Genomic DNA, 17080 nt, shown 5'->3' on the forward strand with positions numbered 1-17080 from the left:
AACTCTGCTGATGCTGCAGAACTTTGGTAATTTTGGGTAAACACAGCTACAGTGTACATTGAAATTCTTATCTGCATTGGGGTGTCTATAACACATTCCTAAAATAAGGCTTCTTTCCCTAATGCTTTCCAGATTAACCCTACTGTCCCCACTAAAATGGGGTTTGTTGTCCAGCTGAAGAAGTCTTGATTTAAATTCTGTTTCACATAAATACCCCCCTAATCCCCCCCCCCCCCCCCCCCCCCCTTGTCTGACTAGCTTTCCTTAAAATTTGTATCCCTCTATGTCAGACCTTGGGCCTCATGTGTAAATGGTGGGCACACACAAAAATGTTGTCACACCGTGCCTATGCAAGTTTCTGTCTGGTTTTGCAAACAGGCAGCACCCACATCAAAGCAGTGATACTGTTTCTGTGTGGTGTTCCTTTCCTTTTCAGATTTGCATCAATGATGGGGAATTTATCAAGTACACCAAACTTAATTGCATATTGTTTCCAATTTTAATTCATTTGATTGTAATCATTCTGAAGCAATATAATGGTGCACAGAATGGTCAAACTATTACAACTACCATAGCTGTTTCAGCGTTGTTAGAAGACATTATAAATGGAAGAATTAAAAGAGAGCACATATTTATAAATGATGATGACTGGCTTCTAATTCCATTTTGATTTCCAAGAGCTATCCTCTTGGAGCTGTGTGCTAAACTGGCACTGGCTTTACAAAGGCAAACTCTGAGGAATTGTGCTGTGTCTGCTCCTTTGCAAGTTCTGTCTACTTCCGGGTTTTTAGCCACATAAGCTTTTCAACATGAACTTGCTGATGATCGGGTATTTCACAAACATCACTAAGTCTCACCATGCCAGCTGTATAGAATGGTGTTATCCACTTGTCATGCAGTGTCACCAATTGACAAAAAAGCCACAGAAAGGATTGGGGCAGCCACCCATTTATTATTTCCTGGTTGCAGATGGAATAAAGAGTCACAATAGAAGCATACAGATCAGAGTCTAGAAGAGAACTGACTTGCTGGCACCAAGATGGCGGTTTTAAGGCAGAGTAGAAGAATTGACGTCATCTCTAGAGCCGGAACCAGAAGTGATTTTATTGTGCCAAGGACCGGAAGTGATGTCATCTCTGGCCCTGGAACCGGAAGTGACATCATCGGGGTCAGGTGGAATTTCCCGTAACTGGTCTGCAGAGGAGTGAGAGAAAGAGTTAGTGCACTCCACCACCCCCTGGTCTGGCATGGAATTACCCTCGTTCAAGCCCTTTAGCTGCCTTCTACGCGCACGTATGTAATACCAGATATATAACATTTCCTTACACTGTAGCTGAACTGGAAAACATTAAAGCACAATTCACAGCAATCTGTAGTTTTCCAAATGTAATCGTAGCAGTCAACTGCACACATATTGCTATTGCTACGGTGCTAGACAAGTTACATCAGCCAGGGATGAATCACCAAAAGAATGAGCTGGCATTACGATATCTATAGAAGGAGAGCCTATAAAAAAGGAAACTCCACACAGTCGCAAGTGCTTTTTCCAACCAGTGTGCCAAAAGGCAAGCAGTCCTTTTAAGGATAGTGAGTCACCTCAAAGAACCAGAGAATCTATTCATTGTGGTACTCGGCACCAATGCTATGCTATAAAGGCACCTTCAAAGAATGAATTTGCTTATGTAAATAGAAAGCATTTCCACTCTATTAATATGCTACTCTATAGTCCACTGAAAGTGTGTTGCATTGTGCAAACATGTAGTGTGCTGCATAAAGTGGCACACAATTGTGGCTTACCTGTACCTGAAGAGATGCGGTGTGATGAACCTGACCCTGACCCACCAAATGAGCAGCCAAATCGGACAACATTACAACTGAATTTGAATGTAATTAGCAGAGTGTAAAAACAGGTAATTAGATGCAGCATTTATTTTTTAACCCAATCATTTTATTTGTGGTCAATATCACATAGTACAGCCCTTATATTCCTTAGTTTATTGGCTACATCTTTTACAGCATCCAGTATTGCATTTTGTGACTTCAGAAGAGCATCTAGCAGCACACGGAAAGATTGTCGTCTAGTAGTTTCTGAGGCAGAGGTGTGTGAGAAGCCAGTACCTGAAGTTGTGCTGGGCATAGCAGCACCTTCACCGCTTGGAGTCACGTCCTCGGCACAGGGGTCAGCTTTTATAATATTGCCTGATACAGAATAAATAGGCGGTGGACTGAAACTCACCTTTTGTCATCGACTTTGATATCTTATTTCATCACTATTCAACTTTCGAGTGTCTCCACCACATTGTATTGCTCCATCAATTTTTTCTGGATTTTATTGATTTTATTAAAATCAAATAACATTCCATTCAAATAAGTAAAGTTTTACAAAATTAGGTTTGAAACAAATCAAACCCCACCCATGGGAAAGAGAGTAAAACTTTAAACTACTAAAAATAAGTAAATAGATAAATTAATAAATGAATTAAAATAAATAGAGTAAAAAAAGAGGGGAGAGAATCTGCTTCCTCAATTAAAATGCTTATTCTAAAATGGTATTGATTAGATCGTGCCAGGTTTTGAAAAATTTTTGTACAGATCCTTTAAGTGAGAATTTGATTTTTTCCAATTTCAGATAATATATAACATCAGTTACCTAATGACTTAAAATAGGACAGTTAGGATTCTTCCAGTTGAGCAAGATATGTCTATGTGCCAATAATGAAGTAAAGGCAATTACAGTTTGTTTATCCTTCTCCACTTTAAGCCCTTCTGGAAGTACACCAAACACAGCTGTTAATGGATTTGGAGGTATTGTGACATCAAGGCTGTCTGAAAGGCATTTAGAGATTTTGGTCCAGAATGATGTTAATTTGGTGAGCGCCCAAAATATGTGGCCCAGTGAGGCTAGAAATTGATTGCAATGTTTGCAGGTTGGATCTTGCACTGTAAACATTTTGGACAATTTTAAACAAGTCAGATGTGCTCAATATATAATTTTAAGTTGAATAATTGTATCCTTTGTGCATATGGAGCTCGAGTGAATCCTGTGCATCACTACCTTCCACTCCTTTTCTGAGATTTTGAATGAGAGATCCTTTTCCCATTCTACTCTTGGATCTTCGAAAGGGAGGGACTGTAAAATGGTTTTATACATTACAGAGATGCTGTCTGAGTCCTCAAGACTGATCAATATTTTTTTCGGCATAGAGGTAGCTTGGACACGAGGAAAATTGGGCAGGTTTTGTTTAAGAAAGTTTCTAATTTGAAGGTAGTGAAAGAAATTTGTTGCTGGAAAGTTAAATTTGAAGTGTAATTGTTTGCAGGATGCAAAGATGTTGTCTATGTACAGATCTCTAAGTGATTTAATCTCTAAAGTTTTCCATACATTAAAAACTGAGTATGTTTGAGAGGGTGGAAAAAGGTGGTTCTCGTGCAGAGGTGCCATAGATAAAAGCTTCTCTGTCTTAAAATACTTACTACATTGGTTCCATATTCTTAGTGAGTGAAGCACCATTGGGTTGTTAGTATATTGGCAATGACTTGTACTTATTGGGGTACAAAGCAAGGAATATAAAGAAGTACTGCAAGATTTTATTTCTGTTGTGGACCAAGCCTGTGTATGTTCATCTATTTCTGTCCATGTACAGGTTTTTATTGCTTGTATATTTGCTGCCCAGTAATAAAACTGAAAGTTATGTAGAGCCATGCCACCTTCTGCCTTAGGGCTTTGTAGGGTTGCTCTTTGGATACGTGGATGTTTTGAATTCCAAGTAAATAAGGTTAGGGTTGAATGTAATTTCTTAATACATGATTTATTGATGTACAATATATTGGAATGTTTTGAAATAAAAAAAGAAGCTTAGGAAGGATATTCATCTTAACAATGTTAATTCTTCCAGCTAAAGTGAGATGAAGGGTAGACCACCTATGCAAGTCTTGCTTAATTTTTCCATACAGATGGCAAAGTTTTGTTGATAAAGAGCTTTCTGTTTACTTGTGATGTTTTCCTCTAGGTATTTTAACTGATCTGCGATGATAAAATGATAGGTGTCCAATCTAATATTGTGTGCTTGAGAATTCACTTGAAAGAGCACAATTTTATTTAAAGTAATTCTGTGACCAGAAATCTATTGAAGTTCTGTTAGTGCTGTTACGACTGCAGGCACAGTATTTTGTGGATCTGATATATACAGTACCATATCAACTGTATGTAGAGAATTTTTTTTTGTTTAAATCCTTCTCTGATAATCCCCTTTATCTCATAAGCATTTCAACAGTGAACTGCCAGTGGCTCAATGGAGATTGCAAAAAGCAGTGGTGACAAGGGACATCCTTGTCTAGTACCACGTTTTAGTATAAGAAAGAATTAATGTTGTTAATACAAACTGAAGCTTCTGGACTGATATACAGTAGTTGGATCCATGCACAAATGCTTGGGCCAAACCCAAATTTCTCCAATGTAGTGAAAAGGTAGTTCCATTCAACCAGATCAAATGCTTTCTCTGCATCCAATGATAATAATATCTCTGGGGTGTTAGACTTTGTGGGTGAATATATTACATTAAACAGGTGTTGAAGATTGGAAGCTAAGTGACTGCCTTTAATAAATCCAGTTTGGTCTTGTGGTATTACCGAAGGAAGCACTTTCTCAAACCTTCTAGCTAGGACATTGGAGAGTATCTTAACATCATGATTCAGAAGTGAAATCGGTCTGTATGATTCACATTGTAATAAGTCCTTATTTTGTTTAGGAAACACGGTAATTAATGCTTGGCGAAAAGTTTAAGGTAGAATTTTATTGTCTCTAGCTTCTGTAAATGTTGCTAATAAAAGCACAGCTAGCTGAGTTGAGAAGTTTTTATAAAATTCAGCAGGGTAACGATCAGGGCCTGCTGCTTTCCCACTCTGAAGTGAGTTTATAACTTCCAGTAATTCTGATTACTGCCAGAGGTTTATCCAATTCCTCTGCACTTAGAGTATCTATTTGTGGTATCTGTAATGCATCCAGAAATGCATTAGATTGAGTCTTGCCTTCTTTAAACCCAGTAGAATATAAGGACTTATAGTAGTCTCTAAATGTTTGCATTATATGTTTATGGTCAATGATTTTGTCTCCGTCTGTTTTGGTGATTGCTGGGGTTGCATTGCAAACTTCCTAATTGTAGATTTGTTGAGCTGAGATTTTATTAGCTCTCTCTCTCCATGTTCATAGTAATAATGTATTGATTTAAAAAATTATTTCTTCAGTTTCTTTAGTTGTTAAGAGGTTGAGTTCTGCATGCAGAGCCTGTCTTTTCCTATGAAGTGCCTCACTTGGACACCTGGCATATTCTTGATCTACAGTATTCTAGTAATTTCACTGATTAGCTCTGATACCTTCTTGGTTTCCAATTTTGGCATGGTCGGAGATAACAATAGCATCATACTTGCAAGATTTAATCATAGGCAAGAAATTTTTATCTACAAAGAAATAATCAATTCTTTAGTAGCAACAATGCACTTGTGAGTAGAAGGAATATGCTCTTAAGTTTGGGTCTAGAAATCTCCAGGGGTCTGATAAGTTGTGATCAGTTACAAACTGTGTAATTTACTCCATCAATTTTATTTTGTTGCTTATATCACTTCTTGGGCCAACAAATAGTACATTTTTCCTTGCCTCCACATCACATACAATGAAATTCTTCGTTTTTCAACATGCTTTTGCCATTGTCTTTTAACAAAACACTGAATGGAAGGCGCTTATACTGATTTGCATAATTAAATATGCAGAATTCTGGGAGAAGTCGGGTAGGAGTATGCAACTGTGTTAAATTTCATATTCATTGGGATGTATAAAAGGGAAGAGCATGGAATTTGGCATACGCAGTTTTATGCATTTGGATTTTTTTGTGCACATTTCCAGTTTTGTCTGTATGCCATGTTTTAGTGTGAATTCTACACATGGCATTATACATGTGGCCCCTGGGCATTTTTACAGCCCGTGGTCTGGTTCTGTCTGACCCGTGGAAGGTAAAACAAACCACACATCAAGCTAGAAAATCGAGGAATTCTTGTAAATTGTGTAGCTTTTTCCTATTTATGTACAGTACAGTTTAGTGAAGCTGATAGCAAGTACCTGCCTGGGGATGTCAGTCTGCATCACACTGAGATGTGATCATGCAGACACAAAACAAAATGAGCAGTAAAAAATTAAAAGTTGATGCGAAAAACAGATCATTGAACAAATCAAAACTGCCAAGTATTTTTTCCACAGTAGTTAGTGTGTAAAGCAGTCTGTTTGGTATGCAAAGTGGACATCACTGCATTCAAAGTCTACAACCTCACCAATCACATTGTAACCAAATATCCTGGTAAATACAGAAACTTACCTGAAGAGAAGAAGGTGAGGATTGCAGAAGAATTGTTAGCTGAACAGCAAAACCAGCAAAATCTTTTTACACAGCTTTAAATGAAGGAACAGTAAAAACCAGCTATACATTACTTCACAAAATTGCCAAATAAAGCAAACCATATTCTGATGAGGAATTTATTAAAGAGTGCTTATTGGTGTCAGCGGCAATCCTCAGTTCAGAGAAGAAGGATGTGTTTCAATTTCTCTCTCTCTTACAACGAACAGTTACAAGACGGATAGAAGAAGTTGCAGGGAATTTGGAAATACAGTGGAAGAGCACGGTGGAAAATGTCAGTTTCTTCTGCTTGGCTCTAGATGAGAGCTGTGATGTTCATGAAACAGCGCAGCTACTGATTTTCATGAAAGAAATGATGAAAGACTTTGAAATGATAGAGGAACTGGCTTCTATGCAGTCAATGAAACGGACAACAAACAGTAAGGATTTATTTACTGAAGTCAGTATGTGCATGCAAAACTAGGACTACAGTGGGAAAAGTTAGTTGGTGTGACAACCGATGGTTCCCCTAATTTGAAAGGTAAAAATGTTGGACATTTAAAAAGGATGGAGGAAAAAGTGTCTGAGACTAACACCAGCCCAAAAACTCATATTTTTACATTGTATTATTCACAAAGAAGTGCTATGTTTTAAATTTCATCAGGGTTAGGGTATTAAATTGCAGGATGAGTATCAAACTGATCATATTGATCTGGGTTACCATTCAGCTGTCAAGTAGCTAAGCTTGGGCAAAGTGTTCAAAACAGGTCTGGGATCTGAAATCAGAAATTCATGAGTTTTGTTAAATGAAAGGAACACCTATACCTGAACTAAGCAGCACTGAGTGGCAATCACATTTAGCATTTGATGTTGATGTGACTGCACTTATGATTGAACTGAATACAAAATTACAAGGCAAACATCTCTTAGTGTGTGATATGCACAGCCTAGTAAAGGTATTCATGAGGAAGCTGCTACTCTCTCTCTCTCAACAAATAAAGAGGAACACAGTGACATACCTTCCCACACTGAGAGGGAGTAATCTATCTGCCGATCAGCTTAATGGATATGCAGCCATGTACCAGGCACTGCATAGTGAATTTTCTAGGTAATTTGAATATTTCAAAGCAGTAGAAATCGGAATGTTCACTATCTCCTCTCCTTTCACATGTGATGTGGACAATGCCCCCAGTAAGGTACAACTTGGACTTATAGATTTGCAGTCTGATGCATTGCTTGTTGCAAGATGGCGCCGACTGTTGAGGCACGCCGTCAGCCGCTCTGGCTTTTGTGTTTCTCGTTACTCCTGCTTTTTTCTCGGCTTACTTACTCCTGTGATGCTCTTCCTGACTCGATCATTCGTTATGATCGCTTCACCCTTCTTGCTCTTCGAACGAGTGCGGGGGTTTCTCGACATTTGACTCCGGAGTTCAGTCAAACCTTTGGCCGACTGTTTGAGGAAGTCCCGGCCTTCCTCATCACTGTCCACGGCTTGGCCGGTCGCCGATGGAAACGCCGCCGCCGTGGGAAGCGTGGAGGCACCAGGGCTCGGCTCCGAGCCTCCCGGATCCTCTCTAGGAACAACTCTCCTGGCTCCCAACATGAGTCAATGCTCCCGGAATGCCTCTTGCCCTCGGATGCTCTGGTACACTTCCCTGCCTTGCTCCGTCACCGCCGCCGGGGAGTGAACTTTAACAACCTACGCCGCATCACGACAATGTCAGCCGCCACGGCTGGTGCGTCTTTGTTAACGTCGTCCCAGCCGGTTCGTTTTGCGCTGATAAATGCTAGATTGGTCGTGAACAAAACTTTCATCCTGAAAGACTTTTTTCTTTCCAATGGCCTGGATTTTTTATGTACTGCTGAAACCTGGATTTTACCGGGCGAGACGCTCTCACTCACTGAAGTTTTGCCCCCGGGATGTTCCTTTATCAACACGCCGAGAGCGCAGCGCCGCGGCGGGGGCTTATTGACCTTATTTAAATCTGATTTTATCTGCAAACGCCCTTCCCTTCCGCTTTCATTTTCCCCTTTAACTTTTGAGCTCAGTATGTTTGAACTTGTCTGTTCTCCACCGCTGCTGTGCACACTCATCTATCGCCCCCCAAAATATAATGACTTTTTAGACGAATTTGCAGCTTTTTTGGCTGATATTACCTGCAGATATGATCGCTTCCTTTGTTTGGGTGATTTTAATATCCATGTTTGCTGTCCCGTTAAACCTCTAGCAAAAGACTTTCTGGACATTATTGACTCCTTTGGTCTTTCTCAACTAGTCAATGGACCAACACATGGACAGGCTCACACACTGGACCTGGTTCTTTCTCGCGGTCTCAGAATCAGTGACTTGGACATTCTGCCTCCCAGTTTTTCTGATCACTCGCCTGTTCTGTTTAATTTGGATTTGGTCTCTGCTGAGCATGGTAAATCCACCACTACCCGTCCCTTCCGTGTCATTTCCCCTTCTGCTGCTGAAGATTTTGCAGCTGCTTTTTCATCAATCTCCACATCATGTGAATCCACGGATGCTGATGTTTTATTGCAAACCTTCTATACTTCCTGCTGTTCTGTGATGGATGTTGTAGCCCCACTCAAACAGAGACAATCCAAAGTCAAGCATGACCCATGGCTAAATGAACAAACTCGCTCCATCAGGCAAAACTGTAGGCGGCTAGAACGTAAATGGAGGAAAGATGGTCTCACTGTTACCTTTGACTGCATGAGAGACATGTGGTCTCAATACCAGAGAGCAGTCAGAGGTGCAAGGAACCGTTTTTTTACTGACATCATCTCAAAAAATTCTGGCAATCAACGTGTCTTATACAAAACACTGAATGCTGTCCTCTCTCCAGCTGCAACTGTTTTCTCTTCTCCCTCCAATGCTCTTTGTAATCAGATCCTTACGTTTTTTCTGGATAAGGTCACGAACATTAGATCCCAGGTCTCCATTTCTTCTTCTGGCTCTGTTGATTTAGCCGTTCCTGTACACGGCTCCCTCACTAGCTTTGAACCCATTTCGCTCCCCCATCTGGAAAAAATCGTCACCTCAATGAAGCCTTCAGGCTCTCTGGACGATGTGGTGCCGTCCAGACTGCTGAAAGATGTCTTTCCTGTGATTCGATATGATGTCTTAAAGATCATAACTAGTAGTCTATCTTCGGCTACAGTTCCTTGTGCTTTCAAACACGCAGTTGTACATCCAATCGTGAAAAAACCTGATCTTGACCCTGCCGTCTTCTCCAATCTTCGTCCAATTTCCAAACTACCTTTCCTGTCAAAATTACTCGAAAAAGTAGTTTATGAGCAATTAATTCACCACCTACAGGACCATCAGGTAATGGACCTTTTTCAGTCAGGCTTTAGGACCCAACACAGCACAGAAACCGCGCATTTACGTGTCCTAAATGATGTCCTTTTGGCATTGGACTCAGGACTCTACGTGATTATGGTTCTTCTTGATTTATCTGCTGCCTTCGACACAATCGACCACGACATCATGATCTCCCGACTCGAATCCTGGGTTGGTGTATCTGGCTTAGCCCTCGACTGGTTCAGGTCATATTTCTGCAACAGGACTCTTAGAGTCATGCTAGACGATTTTTCATCTGAATCAGTCCCACTCCCATGTGGTGTCCCCCAGGGTTCCATTTTGGGGCCACTACTTTTTTCAATTTACATCCTGCCTTTAGGTGCAATTTTTAGAAAACATGCAATCTCGTATCACCTATATGCTGATGACTGCCAAATTTATTTCTCCCTCAAGTCAACTGACTCCACTAAACCTCTTCTCAACTGCTTATCTGACATTAAGGACTGGCTGGCTGTAAACTTCCTTCACCTGAACGATTCAAAAACCGAGGTCATTGTTTTCAGTCCCGACCGCAAACAGACCCTACCCCTTGACCTCGACTTTCTTCCCATTCCAGTAACTTCGTCTGTTTCCAATCTTGGAATCAAAATGGATATGGTCCTGAAAATGGATGCTCAAGTCAACAGCACAGTAAAATCCTGCTTTTTCCATCTCAGGCGAACTGCCAAACTCAAAGCAATTCTGCCTTACCACCTCCTGGAATCAGTAATCCATGCGTTCATTACGTCCCAGCTCGACTATTCTAATTCCTGCCTATATGGTATTAGTAAAGCCACTCTTTCGAGACTCCAATTGGTTCAAAATGCGGCTGCAAGACTTTTAACTGGAAGCAGCAGAAGCCAACACATTACACCGATTTTAAAAACCCTACACTGGCTGCCGGTTAGCTTCAGAATTGATTTTAAGATACTCCTCTTAACTTATAAGGCACTAAATGGTCTAGCCCCTGCCTACTTGAGTGTCTTGCTCCATCGTCACAATCCCCCTCGTGTTCTTAGATCCCCAGATCAGCTGCTCCTAACTGTTCCCAAGGCACATTTTAAAGCTCGTGGTGAAAGGGCTTTTTCTGTCTGTGCACCCAAGCTCTGGAACTCCTTACCTTTAGTGGTTAGGCAAGCCACTTCAGTCACCACATTCAAATCACACCTAAAAACGCACTTCTTCACATTGGCTTTTAATTCTTAACCTGTCTTATTCCCACTTGCTTTTTGCTATTTCTCTGTTTTATTGGGTCCCCTGACCTGTTTTTTAGTGTCTCTGTTTTAATTCTCTCTTAATGTTTGTTTTTTAATATTTTGCTTTTAGTCTTGCTTGTTTTAACTGTACAGCGCTTCGGTCAGTTGTAATGCTGTGTTTTTAAGCGCTTAACAAATAAAAATAGTATGGTATGGTATTGCTGGCAGAACACTTCAAGTCAGTGCTATTACTAACATTCTACAATTCTCTCAAAAAGGACAATTTCCCACACTTGAGGAGACTAGTTCAGAGAATGCTTGTCCTCTTTGGATTATCATACATATGTGGACAGACATTCTCAGTAATTAAATTCAACAATCCAGGATCAGATCTCTCTCAGTGATGACCATCTGTGCTGCAAACAGCAACATCAGGAATTACAAATGATTTCGGTGCACTAGCTGAAGCCCATAAAAGAATTAATTCTTCCTACTACACTGTCAAAGATACAGAGACTAACACTATATTAGTGATTAATGTAGTGAAATATATTTTTTCTTTTGGTTTTTTTTTTTACACAATCAGGAGTTCTAGATTATGTTAGAAAATTTGCTATAGTGTGGATATGTTCCATGGTTCAATAAATCAAACAAAATCAGTGAATATGTGGTCTATATTAATATTATGATGAAAAAAGAAATTTAACATGTTTACTGTAATGGAATAGCTGAATTAAGTTGACAGAATGTGTTCGGCCCTCCTCAGCAAGCTGGTTTTCTCAACTTTATAGTCATTGTAGAGGTATAACAAAATGTACTAATCACATACTCCTTGGGATCAGAGTGTAGAACAAGAACAATTGCAGGTTAAAGGCCTTGTTCAATAGCCCAACAGAGCAGAATCCCTTCTGGCAGTAACGGGATTCGAACTGGCAACCTTCCGGATGATCTTTAGCCTCAGAGCCACCACTCTGCTCAAATCATTTTATATACAGCTTTCCATTAGTTCAATATGCTGCTGCAAGAATTATTACAAGAACAAGAAAATAAGAACACACAACTACAGTTTTTATGTCCTTCCGCTGGCTACCAGTTAAGGGCAGATTTCAAAATCCTCCTTTTAACATTTAAAGCCTTAAATGGCCATAGTCCTGCTGACTTATCTAAACTTATCATTGCTTACAAACCAGAGCACACATTAAGATCTGAAAATGTAGGTCTGCTTGATTCCAAGGATTAATAAAATAACAGTGGGAGGTCAAGCTTTTTGTTACAGGGTCCCAAAGCTGTGGAATGGTCTGCCTGCTATTATAAGAAGTGCTCCTTCAGTCTAGGTTTTAAAATCCAGGCTGAAGACTCACTACTTAAGTTTATCATATCCTGAGTAGAGTTAACGATTAGCTGTGCACACTGCATCTCTGTTGTTAGTCATTAGTACAAAAGTAAAAGTAATAGGATATTTATAAACTTTTACTAACCCTCAATGATTCTGTTTCGCTTCTTGGTATTCTCATGTGGCACTTGGTGCCACTGCTGTACTGCCAGGTTGTTTGACTGTCTAAGGAAAAGTCATCCCAGATAAAGAAGTACTGGAATCATGGGGTAAAAGAGTCCTTTCATCACATTGGCTGGCCCCACACTGACTCAGCTGAAGAATGGCCAGTAGAGGGGAGGTGGCTGGTTGGCTGAGGTCACCAGGACTCTGACTCTGTCCGGCTTGTTATTGTTTTCCTTTTATGTTATGTAAAAGGCGCTATATAGCGCCCGACCCGGCACAGACTCAGGCAGAGGCACGTACTTAAATAAAACTCTTTTATTACTCTTCAGCCGTGGGGCACGCCTTCCCCGTGTCCCACAGGCCCAACACAGTCCCAAATACACTCCCAATTAGCACAACAAACCACACTTCTTCTCTCTCACCACTCCACCACAAGCTTAGTCCTCCTCCTCCCGACTCTGGCTCTCTCGAGTGGTGGTGGCTGGCCTTTTTTATACCCCACCCGGAAGCGTTCCAGGTGCTTGATTACCTGGCCCTAATTGACCTTCCGGGTGGGGCTGACGAGTCGACCAGCTGGGCTGGAAAGTCCATGCAGCTCCCCCTGGCGGCCATCCAAGCCCCCAACCAGGCTGTGGAAGACTCCATCTCCCACGGAGCCTTGCGCCAGGTTGGGGAATCATCGTCCACCAGGGAGGCTGCCACCAAGCGTCCCAGGGGAGGTACTGAGCTGCCCATGGTGGCTCCCCCAGAACAGAGGCAGCAGGGGCATCCCTGCCGGGCATGGAACCCGGCTGTCCTTCACAGTTAATTAGCTTCTATTTTATTGTTGATGTATCTGAAGAAATCATTTCCTCATATGTGATAATTCTATATTTAATGAGTAGTATAATCTGTTCTTCCATTTTGTCTTGTAGTTTTGACTATTATGTTGTACTTCTGAGATGGCAATGATAGATTGGCTGTCTAGTTCTGTGTTTTGTTTTGTGTATTGTATTAACCCAATTTTCTGATGCCCATTGCATTTTTGGGATAATTTTTTCTTGTCTTCTTAGGCAGTCAAGGCTGGGGGCTATCTAAAAACAGGTACTGTTAAAGCCAATTGAGGCATTTCTTGTGTGATTTGGGGTATACAAGTTTTTGTTGTTGCTGATGTAAGTAGCTCTCCTTTCTTGACTGCTAAGAACTATTCTATCCAGTAAACTTTTTACACACTTCTTCCCTCTTACTAAGAAAACTCACTTACTGAAAATTCACTGCTAGTTATTTCCTTATTCTCTTGTCTGTTTTTCTGTCCACCGTCCTTGAGACTGATCCTCCAATTAGCTGTGAATCACCCAATCTCACTGAGATTGCACAGGTGGTGAACCAGCTGATGGGAGGAAAGGCTGCAGGGATCTGTGGTATCCCAGGTGAACTTCTCCAGGCAGGTGGTAAGGCTGTCCTCCTGGCATTGCAAGCAATCTTTGCTTCCATTTGGGAGACTGGCATCATCCCAACTGACTGGAAAACGGGACTTGTCGTCCCTATCTGGAAAGGGAAGGGTGATCGCGTGGATTGCAGTAACTACAGGGGGCTAACGCTGCTCTCGGTGCCGGGTAAGGTACTTGCTATGGTTGTCCTCAATTAGATCCATGATCACTTGCTCACCTACCAGTGACCGGAACAGTCTGGTTTTACACCTAAGAAGTCTACCATCGACCGCATCCTAGCACTGAGGGTTCTCATGGAGTGCAAACGCGAATATCGGCAGAGTTTCATTGCAGCCTTTGTCGATATTCATAAACCGTTCAACTCAGTTGATCGAGCTGTCCTGTGGGACATCCTGAAGGTTCGCGGGATCCAATTGAGTTTGCTGGATATCATGGCCAGCCTATACACTGGTACTGTAGGTGCTGTGCAGAGTGGAGGCAGAACCTCTGCCTTTTTCCCAGTTGATTCTGGGGTTCGTCAGGGGTGTGTACTTGCTCCTACTCTGTTCAGTGCTTGTGAGGACTGGGTGTTGGACAAGGTCGTGGGGACCAGTGGCTGTGGGGCATCTGTTGGTAATGAAAGATTCACAGATCTTGACTTTGCTGACGATGCTGTGATCTTCGCAGAGTCAATGGAGGCTCTGATCGGGGCGCTTGAGAGACTGAGTGAGGAGTCTAAGTGTCTGGGCTTGCGAGTGTCCTGGATAAAAACCAAGATCCAGGCCTTTAATGACCTCTTGGGCTCAGCCATCAGCAATGTGTCTGTCTGCGGAGAGAGTGTCGACCTTGTCGAGAGGTTTATTTACCTTGGCAATGACATTCATGTCTCTGGTGACTCTTCCTATGATGTCAGTAGATGGATTGGGAGAGCATTGGGGGTCATGAGGTCACTGGAAAGGGGTGTGTGGCACTCCCGATATCTATGCAAAAGGATGAAGGCCCAAGTCTTTAGAGTCCTGGTGCTTCCTGTCTTACTATATGGTTGCGAGACATGAACGCTATCCAGTGACCTGAGACAAAGACTGGACTCCTTTGGTACTGTGCCTCTCCGGAAAATCCTTGGGTACTGTTGGTTTGACTTTGTGTCGAATGAGCGGTTGCTCATGGAGTCTCGAATGAGGCACATTACCTGCATTGTGAGGGAGCATCAGTTACGGCACTACAGCCATGTGGCGCATTTCCCCGATGGTGATCTGGCTCATAAGATCCTCATTGTTGGGGGCCCAAGTGGCTGGACCAGGCCAAGGGGTCGCCCACGTAACACCTGACTGTGGCAGATAGAGGGTCATTTCCGGAGGGTGGGACTGGACTGCATTTCTGCCTGGAGGGTTGCCAACCAGGATCTTGAGTTGTTTCATTGTGTAGTGGGTGCTGCAACGCATTGTACCAGTGCATGCTCCCCAACTTGACTCGACTTGTCTGTTTTTCATAGCCACTTGTGCTTGATCACCATTTTTTCACTACATGCCTATCTAGTTAACAAGGAGCTTTATGCACCTGTCTAATTTTGTTATGATGCATATTGCATATTTTCTGTTAATCCAATAAACTTAATGTCACTGCTGAAATACTACTGTTCCCATAAGGCATGTCATATATTAAAAGGAAGTTGCTACTTTGAAAGCTCAGCCAATGATAAACAAAAATCCAAAGAATTAAGAGGGGTTCCCAAACGTTTTCATATGACTGTATATATTCAAGAAGGGGATGAATGGAAAATAGCCATATTGGTTGAGGCCATATGGGATTAATTAGACCACTGGTGGTATTTCAGTCTTTTGTTAATGATATTTTTCAAGATGTTTTGGGTGTATTTGTATTAGTACACATTCATTGTGTATTTACCTGCACACACAAAATGAAGATATGGTGAGTAACCCAGAAACCTGGTTTCTTAAAAACCTCTGCTTACTTTTGCAAGTATGCTTCTGGAGGTCTTCTTTGGTAAAATGCTCCAACCTCATTAAACCTTTCAAAAAAGAGTTAAACATCATCATTGGCTGCTGTGAACCAGAAAACAAGTGTGGATTCTATGATCATTTTGTTCTGCTTTATAATTGTATTTAGTCCTTCATGTACTGTCAACTAAATAGCATCCATCCCCATTTTACATCCTTGACCTAAGTCACTAATGATTGCCTGTGTGAACATTGGTCACTCTGTCACCCGATCACACTGTTTCAACACAGTTATAGCAAAGAGTTGGATTAAAACTAAACTGACAAATTGGTGTTTCTGTTACTAGATTATACACAGCACAATCTTTTCTGCTTGGGTGTGCGATTGAGACCTGCAAAGGACCAGCATACTGGTATGTTTGCACCCTATATTAAACCCATTGCTGCTAGGATGAAAACAACTCAGGTATTCCTAATATAATAATAAAAGTATTGTGTTATGTTGGTCGTTATTTTAAAAAGTAATTGGACTACGCAAGGCACATTACTTTTACCGTGTTACTCAAACACTACTTCCCAAGATTGTGCTCCATGAACTTAGCACTGTACATTCAGCACATCAAGATAAATTTAGCGGTTTCTGAACTATTAAGACAGATTATTTTAACCGGTAGAAGGAATAACGTGATTGCCCAAGCACTTGCCTAAGGAAATTTATTCTAGTGGATACTTCTACCTCTGGCAAACATAACAAATGTAACCATGTTAAGGGTTTACTTGGCCAAATAACCAAGTTACTGGCAAAAAATCTATATATGTTAACCTGGTTTCTCAGAGACCAATAACCCAGTTTTTCTAACTGGAATAAGGGTTTACACCAGGTTTCTGTGAATAACTAGGATATTAAAGAGCATGTAAATGCATTGATTGAAGACATTCTCATTTACTCAAAAGATCTTCAGACATGTTTACAGCCCTTCAATGTCTATGGGAAAATAATTTATTATTATGAAATTAGAAAAATTTGCATTTCATAAGGTCAAATTTATATTTTTAGGATATGAATTAACTCACATAGGATCCATTGATCCTATGAAGGTTACTGGAATACAATGCAATTGGTAACTTACTGAAAATTTAAAATAAGTAACAATGATGTCTGGGGTTTTCAAATTATTATAGACATTTTATTTAAAATGTAATTTCTACAATCTTACTCACTTTAACTAAGAAAACCTATAGACGTTTTCCAGGACAACAAAGGTGTTTGATGTATTAAATTCGTTA

Source organism: Erpetoichthys calabaricus, chromosome 14 (genome assembly GCF_900747795.2).
Source record: "Erpetoichthys calabaricus chromosome 14, fErpCal1.3, whole genome shotgun sequence".
NCBI classification, from domain to species: Eukaryota; Metazoa; Chordata; class Cladistia; order Polypteriformes; family Polypteridae; genus Erpetoichthys; species Erpetoichthys calabaricus.